The sequence below is a fragment of the Montipora foliosa genome, chromosome 7 (genome assembly GCF_036669935.1).
Source record: "Montipora foliosa isolate CH-2021 chromosome 7, ASM3666993v2, whole genome shotgun sequence".
Lineage (NCBI taxonomy): Eukaryota > Metazoa > Cnidaria > Anthozoa > Scleractinia > Acroporidae > Montipora > Montipora foliosa.
Window position 1 is genome coordinate 2,861,429 of NC_090875.1, and position 10,000 is coordinate 2,871,428.

The window sequence follows — 10,000 nt, forward strand, 5'->3', positions numbered from 1 at the left end:
CCTACAAATGGTAGGGGCTTTCGTCCCTGGGGAACTTGGTTTGCTGGTGCACTCTTCAGTGAAATAAAAGGGTGTGAATTAACAATGTTAATTGATAATGTGCTAACAAAGGAATTACAATTAGGGAAGACTAGGCTAAAACACCCATACGGACAAACTATACAAAATTGGGGGGGCACATGGGGTTGAAATACAATTCGGAAGAGAGCATGGGGTTGCACGGGGTAACCATGCATGAGAAAAAAATCACGTGCAAGTAAATAATCTGATAAAATGTCAAACAACCCCTCACCCAATATTCCCTATCAAGGACTTCACTTTAAACACGATAACAAAAATCAGGATTGCTGGTGGGGTCGTCTCTCTCCTTCCTGTGCTTATGTTTATATCATGAAAATGGAAATGTCTCGTATGCTGACACCGTTTCACGTTTCTATATAAAGCAAAAGTGCTCATAACAATCAGCAATGCAGACATGTCAAGGGGCATCTACTTAGGTCAAACACTCAGATGGAGTTGAAAGGGAAAGAAAAAAACATGAGACCCTCCATAAAATTCCTGTCAGCGTTATCTAACCGTGAAAACGGCAGCGGTTTTCAACGATAAGCTACGATACAAATCTTTTAGTGTCGTTATGAGGCCGTGTTCAGGAGTTTCACTTTGAAATTATTCTTTTATCCTCTTTCATCTTCTTCATGTTTTAACTGGCTATTGAAGGGTATTTAAAATGCAGAGGGAAAAAAATGCTTACCATGATTAATCCTTAGTTATTCGAATGTATGGAACTCAATAAAAATTGTAACCTGAAACAGAAGGATTTACAAAAATGCTGTTAAAAGGAATCGTTGGACGAGACAGCTACCTGACACTTTGAAACAGAGCATCCGTGATAAGGCGTTTGATTGTTTTAAGACATGGAAGCTGTTTATGAGTAACGGGTAGCAAGTGCATTTAACTTTAACTCAGAGGTTCAAGGAAAGTCTTGAAACGATAGAGAAATATGCTCAGGTTTCTACAGAAACTCGCATTTTCAGAGATTGATTGTCAGTGGGTAACTAGCGTACAGTTGAAGACAAAGAAAAACACGGCCTGCCCATGTTTTCTGTGCTTACTTTGCTTTGATATACATTCATGTATATAACTTGCCGATATCACGGCAAAATGATCAGAGTAGAAAAATTACCAATCCAGCTAAATTAGGAAAAAACAAAGAAGGATTCTTACCAGAATAAAGATCTCTGAGTCGAATAAACGAGGCGGTACTAGTAGAAATAACCTGTTCCCGATCCGACTTGTGCACTTCACGGTACGAGCCTCGTTGGGGCAAATTCGCGCCAATATTTATCTGAATGACGTATGGGGTGTGACGTAAGACCCCACATTGACTATTCCATTTCAATCTTGACTTGTCCATTTCACTTTTGTATTTTTGGCGGTTCCGGCGCAAACCATTTGCTGCAACACTAAACCATTTCGCTTTCTACTAAACCATTTGTCGTCACGCTAAGCCATTTGCGGTAACACTAAACCGTTTGACATTATGGTAAACCGATCAATGTTATGCTAGAGGTTCACAATTAACCATTTGCAGATAAAATAAGCCATTTCAAACTACTCTGAACCGTTTGTCACATCACTGAACCAATGTATGGTAAGCTGGACCGTTTGCCGTTTCACTGAAAATCATGTCAAAGTACACTGATCCATTCAAGACTTGACTTTGTCATTTTGACAAGGATAATTACACCGGTGGTCTTTGGCACTGACCGATTCTGTGTTAACTGCAATGATTGCATAAGGTGACTGATCCATTTCATTAAGAACTGAACCACTCGTGTTTTCACTGAATCAATTCACCAAGGGTATCTACACAGTTTCTGAATTGTCTAAACCATTTAATGTTTGTTTATTTCATTTCACTAACGGTGACTTGTCCATTTGTCTTGTAAATACATCGTTTCAAGTTCTGATAAACCGTTCTACAAAGGACAATTAAACCATTCCGGTTTATTCTTAACCATTAACTAGGCTTGTATTTTTGGCGGTGACGGCTGCCCATACTTTACAAGGCTTTCGGAGATGTCTTTCCTTTTGCCATTCATTTGCTTTGTGACATCCACATGGAGGATAACGTCATGCGAAAGCTAACAGATTTAGGAATGTCAAAGACTCTCGCTAATGAGGATAGGAAAGAAATATTTGGAAGGAACGTTGGAACTGCTCATGAGGCAGGATTAGTTGATTGCTTAACAGAAGAAGACTTTAGGAAGCGGCTTGGTTCTTCTTCGAGGCATTGAAAAAGGCATTCAAAGGGAAAGCAATTTTATGAATACTTTCTTCACAAGAAAGCCCCTCTTGTTCTATCTTGCATGGGAGCCGCGACTAGAATGATGGCAGGACTAGGATATCCTCCTGATGTCTACACACAAAACAGTAGTGAGTGCGCTAACTTTATAATCAAACATGCCAAAAAAAAAACAAACAAGTTGGACATGATCAAATGTGTAGAGCTGATCTGTAAAGTGGTTGTGCAGACAAGGAGAATGGTTTCCGGATGAAATATATGTTGACCAAAAAATGGAAGAAATTAACTTCTACCAAATGACAGAAGAACAGAGGAAAAAAGCATATGAAACATTTTATGTCCTACAGCCTGACCAAAGCAACCTGGCATCTGACAAGTCATTATGTTCAGGTGACCCCGCTGCAGGTGGTGCTATCTCTAATAAAGATCCAAGCTTAATCTCTGTAGCTCCAGAGGACAAGCAGATCCTCCACATCCCGTTCTAGAAATTGAAAGGAATTTTTTGCAAGAGTTCACAAATCCTCAGAAATACAGCAAGCGACATTCACCGATTTGGGGAAAGTGTTTACTATGTAGCCAGCGAGTCATCACCAGATAATCCACACAAAGTAATTCACAAGGGAAATGGCAAGTTCACCTGTGACACCTCTTGCATGAACTGGGTTACTTACAAATTTTGTGCCCACACTTTAGCAGTAGCTGAGGTGTCCGAGGAGACTTGTGAGTTTTTAAACAAAGTAGCCATGGAGGCCAAGCCTGATGCCACGTCAGTGGCCTTATTTGACATGCCTAAGGGCAGAGGAAAAACAGGGGCAGAAAAAGCTACAGGTAGGCGAAAAGGTGGTCCTATAAGGAAGAAAAGTGATACAGTCGTGGTGTACATTACACCCACTGCGACAACAGCGACAGCTTTAACATCGGACAACACTTCCGAATGTCCACAAATTGCTTCTCCAGAAACCAGTCGCACTTGCTTCAAAAGGCCATCTTTGTACTCGGGGGCCTTTGTTCTTACTTCACTGAAGTACTGCAACAGCAGGGTATCCATATGCTATGGGTGCAACCAAAAGCTTTGGGACACTGTGGCTGTTCCACAGCCGCCTCTGGACCAGGTTATTGTTGGGAAAATTAGAAGGTAGTATATCCAGGTCTGTGGCTCTACGGTCAACTCCACCTTTGCTACATAGCAACTAAAAACATTGATAGAATATGAATCGTAATAATTACAAAATTGTATAGATAGCTACCGACTAGATAACTACCTACCGTAGCTAAAAGTGATTACATCAACAGAATTGCGGTGCAGTTTGATTATGATTTCTTCCTGCGTTAGGGTGCCGCTGTACACAGATCAACTCCACCGACGAGCACCCGAACAACTGCCGAGCCGCAATCGTTGAGTATATTAACATCCAACAGTTGATCGACAGAATCGTTGCTTTTACAGACCACAAACGAGCGCTACAAAGCAGCCCTGAAGATTTTGGCCATTAAATTTTCAAACGAAGAATTGGCATCTTCCAACTGCAGTGGGACGCATGGCAAAGAAAAGCTAGATCCAACACGACTAGCTTTGAACCAAACGTAAGTGTGGTTCACAACAGCTAAACAACTCAGTGTTGTTCCCAAATGATAGGTAAGCTTTCCCAAAGTTCGTTTAATGTGTTTTGATGTAGGACCCACAAGTTCGCTCACTTTCGTGACTAAAGTATGTCCCTCATAAGAGTTGACTCATGACATGTCTACCAAATGAAAGAAAATGCCCTTGACACCCCATCCGGCTCTTTCCATTTGACAGAACTGGCCAACCAGAGACCATGATCAGTTTTATCCTAGTAATTCGAATTTCTTCAAAATAGCGCGAACCATTTTTGGAGTGACTGTTTTTTCTATTATTATTATTTTTGGGGCATTTGTTTCTAGTTGACTAATGTGTTATTATTTCCTCTTCTTCTAGAAATCATCTTAGAAAATTTTCCTGCAAATGAGGACCAGGGAGAGAGCGAAAAGAGTGTCTGGAAGTCGACTTCCAAAAAGATAGACACAAAATGCCACAGACAGAAATTTTTCCAGACCAAATTCAAGACGCCATGATTTCCAATACCCCCTTAATTAGTTTTTTTTTGCGTGTCGTTGCATTATGTGAACATAATATTTAGGCAGAATGTGTTTTTGTATATTATAATTTATTGCTTGATGTTACGGTACCCATTTTCATAACAATATTACTATAGATTGTAGTAAACTTCTTATGTGCACGAAACTTTCAAAGACTGGAATTTCAAGTAACAATTCGACCAAATACAAATGAATGCTGTTGTTGAAGATGTCCGTGATTTCCATTAGTTTGCATGCAGGCACTTTCACAACATGACTCATTTATGGTTTAGGAGCAATAAGATCTTCTGTGCCTTCTTTGCAGAACTAAAGGTACAGTTTCCTTTGCTAATCCAAACCTTTGGGCTCCAAAGGAACGGGGTGGGGGTTTACTGGGGGGCAGAGAATCTTCCTTACGCAATATACTAAAGCTTTCTTCATTTCCATCTGAAACATTGCTTGTAAAACATTACACTTGACCTTTCGCTTTTATATTGAAAGTGGTGGTGACAGAAAGGAGACCGAGTCATAAACAGGCACAATTGTTGAACCATTATGCAAGGAACATAGCTGTGCAACATTGACCCCATTAACAGTCAAAGTGTCTACTACAGTTGCTAACTTGTACAGCGAAGAAACAAAACACTTTCTTAAAGATTGTTTTAAAAGGCCAAAGCACCAGTCACATGCAAATTTGGTGTGACCCACAATTAGAAAGCTGTATGTACAAAACTGATGTAGTCCAACCAACCTCCACGCCAAATACCAAAGTACATAAGAGTTTTTGTTTTGACTACAACAATTATCTGCGTGGAGATGCACGTTTGTTTCCCTGATGCCATGGTTTTCAAAAAAGTATAGCATAGCTCTGCGCACGCCAAAGGCGTGCATGCTCGGAGCACCATAGCTAAGAAAATATGGTAACCCATTGATGTGAGAAAATTTGGTTTTATAACCATGACGTCATAAACGTCCGTACATACGTCCGTCCGTCCGCCCCTTCATGTATGCCAATGTCACCAGTATCACGTAACGTAACCATATCATGGGCTCAAGTTTAGAGCTCATTGAGGAGGCAATAGTCCAGTTTACCCTATAGCTAGTTTACAGCATACATCTTTGATATTGGACAACAATGTTATGATCAATTGACACCTATCAAAACAAGGTATCCGCTGACCAGTATCACGTGACGATATCACGGGCTCAAGTTAGACCTTACCGAGGTTAGCTGTTTTTTTTTTTTTAAAGTTGACCGCTGACCTGGGACTGGTTATTGATTGGATTGCAGGCTCAAGCCAGGTCAGGCAATCACACTCACACCTGAACGAGGCTTCATTTTTCGCGCTCTTTCTGTGGCTCGACACGGCTAGACAGACATGCTTTTCCTGTTCAGGTACGGTTTGGAAAATATATTTTTCTTGCATTTTTTGCTGGTTTCAATCCAGGTTTAACATAACAGGGATATAAACTTAAAGCTAAGTGTTTATTTTTAATTTGTTTAGGGCTGCTTTTTGCTCTGAATTGCAGTTTTTGGTATGTCTTAAGATTTTTAATTTCGAATCTACTAAGGTTCCAAGATGCCTGGACGGCCTATGTCAGAAGAACAGAAACGAAAGAAGAGAGGAAGAGAACGAGACCGACAAAACGGTACACCAGTAATAGCTTAAAGTTGGTGGAAGAAGTTACTCCACAAATTCTTTTCTGGGAGACTAAACCGTTTGTTATTTCTACGGATGAGTTATTTCAAGTGGATGCATATTTCTAAAACGTGGTTTAGTCTTTTTTTCCTTTGTTCAGGGGCACCCAACAAATCTGTTCCTCACTTTATCTGTTCCCCAGAGGAATCTTGCTGGCTGGCAAAAATACAGGTGTTACGATGAGCTGGCTGGGAAATTTATTATGGATAGTGGTTTTGCCTGGGAATTACTGACTTTTTCTAGCATTTCAACCCGAGCTGGCTGTAGAACTCTGAAGACTAAGAACGACTGAAAATAAAAAAAGAACCCCTTCCCTCTCCCAGAGAGTAGTGACAAACATACGACGACTGGTCAGAGTGATTGGGCTTGAGGAAAAAACCTCTTTTGTCCCGGTTTTGTTCGGTCGTTTGAAAGCACGAGGAGGGTTGCGCAGAGGTTTCCACAGATCGCCGATCACGGATTTTGCTGTTTTCCTCATTTACATATAAGATTAATTTCCGTTGTTATTTTATCTGTACGCTGAGATTCTCGTGATGTTCTTCTACACTGAATTGAAATGAACAGAGTGAATTTAACACCAGTAAGTTGTATTTTTATTCACAGATTTCAGTTTCAACCAGAGTTTTGACGGTGTACAATGTGTCTGTTGTTAGCGTTTGCGGAGGTATAAGACTTCTTATTGTAGTTGTTTTAATGCATTTTTTCGGTTATCTGTATTAGTCAAGTGCATGATGATCTTTTACAGTTGAAGAGAATTGGGCCAACGAATTGTAAAAAAATTGACAGCAGTACGTATTTTTCTTATTTGTGTAGGCAGCCACGGGATCGACCAGGTGCTTTCCTCAAACACAAGGTAAGAATCAAGATAAATTCGCACTTATTTTAATTTAATTTATTTCGTTAGAAAGACGATTTATTGCTCTCGACAACTCCTGCAAAGTCTCTGTTTTGGTGTTAACATAGAAACCAGTCTTTGTAGCCAGAGAGCAGATAACAAACATACACTAAAAAATTACAAGGACGTGCACGGGACAATCCCTCAGGACCTGCTGAGACATTTTGAAGTGCTTAAGAAATGCAGGAACAAATTTGACTCTTTATTGTACGAAATGCTTTTCATAAGAACTTTAAAGCCAAATCTCTACGTGCAATCAGACTCTATTCGTGCGAAAGTATTTTTATAATCTTCCCACCTTGTTATGTCAATTTTCGCGCCATATCACTTTAAATGCTGTAATTTGCATGAGCAAACATGTTTCCTTGATAATGGCGTCATGACTCCTTCGAAACGTCGGATTTTATCGTTCGTTTTTACTGTGTTGGTTCTGGTCAGACTGTGATTTTAATTGTGAAAATGCTTCTGATGATCAGCTGTTTTCTATTGGGTTGGGTGCTTAATTAAGACATACTATTGTTCTTACAATGTATGACTGTGTCAGCAATAACTGCTGTCATCAACACATACATTGACAAAACAATTATTGTTATTGTGACCAACAGCACTAATTCTTTTTTACTTGGCAGATTGTTTACTTTTCCTTTTCAACAATCACAAATTATCTTTAGTCATACTTTGTCTCTGTACAAAGCTAAACTGAGTTAGGCTTGTGAAGATGGGCATTCTTTGTTTGTTCATTCCTACGACCCTCTCTCTTCCATCAGGTTGAGTTAGGCTTGTGATGATGGCCATTCTTTGTTTGTTCATTCTTACGACACTCTCTCTTCCATCAGGTTGAGTTAGGCTTGTGACGATGGCCATTCTTTGTTTGTTCATTCTTTCGACCCTCTCTCCTCCATCAGGTTGAGTTAGGCTTGTGACGATGGCCATTCTTTGTTTGTTTGTTCATTCTTATGACTCTTTCTCTTCCATCAGGTTGAGTTAGGCTTGTGACGATGGCCATTCTTTGTTTGTTGATTCTTACGACCCTCTCTCTTCCATCAGGTTGAGTTAGGCTTGTGATGATGGCCATTCTTTGTTTGTTCATTCTTACGACACTCTCTCTTCCATCAGGTTGAGTTAGGCTTGTGACGATGGCCATTCATTGTTTGTTCATTCTTATGACCCTCCCTCTTCCATCAGGTTGAGTTAGGGCATTCATGGTTTGCACTGAGAACTTTGTTTCCTTTGTGGCCCTCTATTCAGTTGTCTATTAAGTTTCAATTCTCCTTTAATGTGAATGGCTGCACATCCGTGTCATTGGGAGGAAGATGCTCAACAGTTGTTAAGTCATGGTAACATTTTAAATTTTATTAAAATAATTTATGGCATGGAGAAAGTCCATTCATTTTGACCACTTTAACTGCTAGACCTATATGGTGTGCAGAAATTTTACTGATCTTGTTATCCATCCAGCTCGAGATGTGACTGTCATATTTGGCGAGTCAAGGGATTTTTTTTTTATTTTTCAGTTGATCTGGAAAGATATATAGCCAAATTTCTTGACTGCTCTGCACCATGATAACAAATAGATCTTACTACCTCAAGCTGTTTTTTTTTTTGCCAAGACATTCATGATAAATATACATGTTTCAATTCAAGCGTAAGGTTTCTGCATCTAAGGATTACAGGGGTTCGAGTCTACTTTTTACAAAGACTAACAATCACAGCATGCCCACATAATGTGTTTCCCTTTGACCCTTGGTATTATTGAATTTAGAAGCAATGTTTGAGAATAGCAAAAAGTTTCATATTATTGTACAATTCTGGGATAAATATTTGCATATAAGATGAGAGTAAACTATATTAAACCTTCATCTGAAATGTCCTGCTGTGTTGTTATTGTGGCTGCTTGTGGGAAAGTTTAGTGATTTCAAGGACGTGTGTTGCTCAGGTAAAAATTGCTACAATTTGCAATTTCCAGCCATAATAACAACAGCACATCATTTCAGATAGTTTACCCTCATCTTGTGTAAATATTTATCGCAGAATAGTACAATAATAATTATGGAACTTTTTGCTATTCTCATACATTGCTTCTAAATTCACCCTTTGTGTGGGTCCCCTGTGATAACAATGACTAGTGAGTCCATAGCTAGATCTGAAAACTCAATCAGTCTTACTGCTAGCTATACCCAATTAATATTGGTCTCTAATTTATTTCCTTTTAATTATTTTTCAGGCTACCATGGAAATAGCCAGGAATTGGACATTAGCAATTGTGTAACTGAAGAGATCAATAAAAATGTAAAATGAAGAGCTAGTTCAAGGTTCCAGTTGTTCTTCCTTATTGTAGAGAATACAGATTTATCCTAGCAAGTATTTTATTGCTTTTGTGTACAATGTTGCTACAATCTTGGACAAATTAAATGGAACATTGAGACCACCCCTCCCCCCAAAATCAGTGATGGGAAAATGGCGCGTTTTGGCCTTCACGCACATTCATCCTTGATTTGGGGGAGAGGGGGCATTTCTGTTCCATTTTATTCTGTCCAAGATTCTCCATGAGCCCCTGCTTGGCGTTACGAGTAGTATATAGGGTAATCACAACACAAAACCTGCTCTTGTTTGCTCAAAAGTTACATCATCCGAATACCTGAGAGTTGGCTGTAATTATTTTCATAAGCTATATTTACGTTTAAAGCAGGAGGCCTATAAAATGAGAACATAAATTGCAAACGAAAAAGAGAATAAGACTATTGGGGAAAAAAAAGAAAAACAAAAAGAAAGAAATCGGATGAAAGGAGGAATCGAACCTTCCACCACAGATTACCCACCCCATCCAACTATCCAACCTACCCACATTCTACGCTTTACACTTTGCATCCGTGCGCCAACCATACTGAATATGCAAACTTATTGAATTTTTCAGAACTGCATTTGCGCTCCCTTAAATTTGTTGGCGATATTTACCTGATCTATCTTCTGATTTTTCCACGCTGAAAAATGGAGCATGATTTA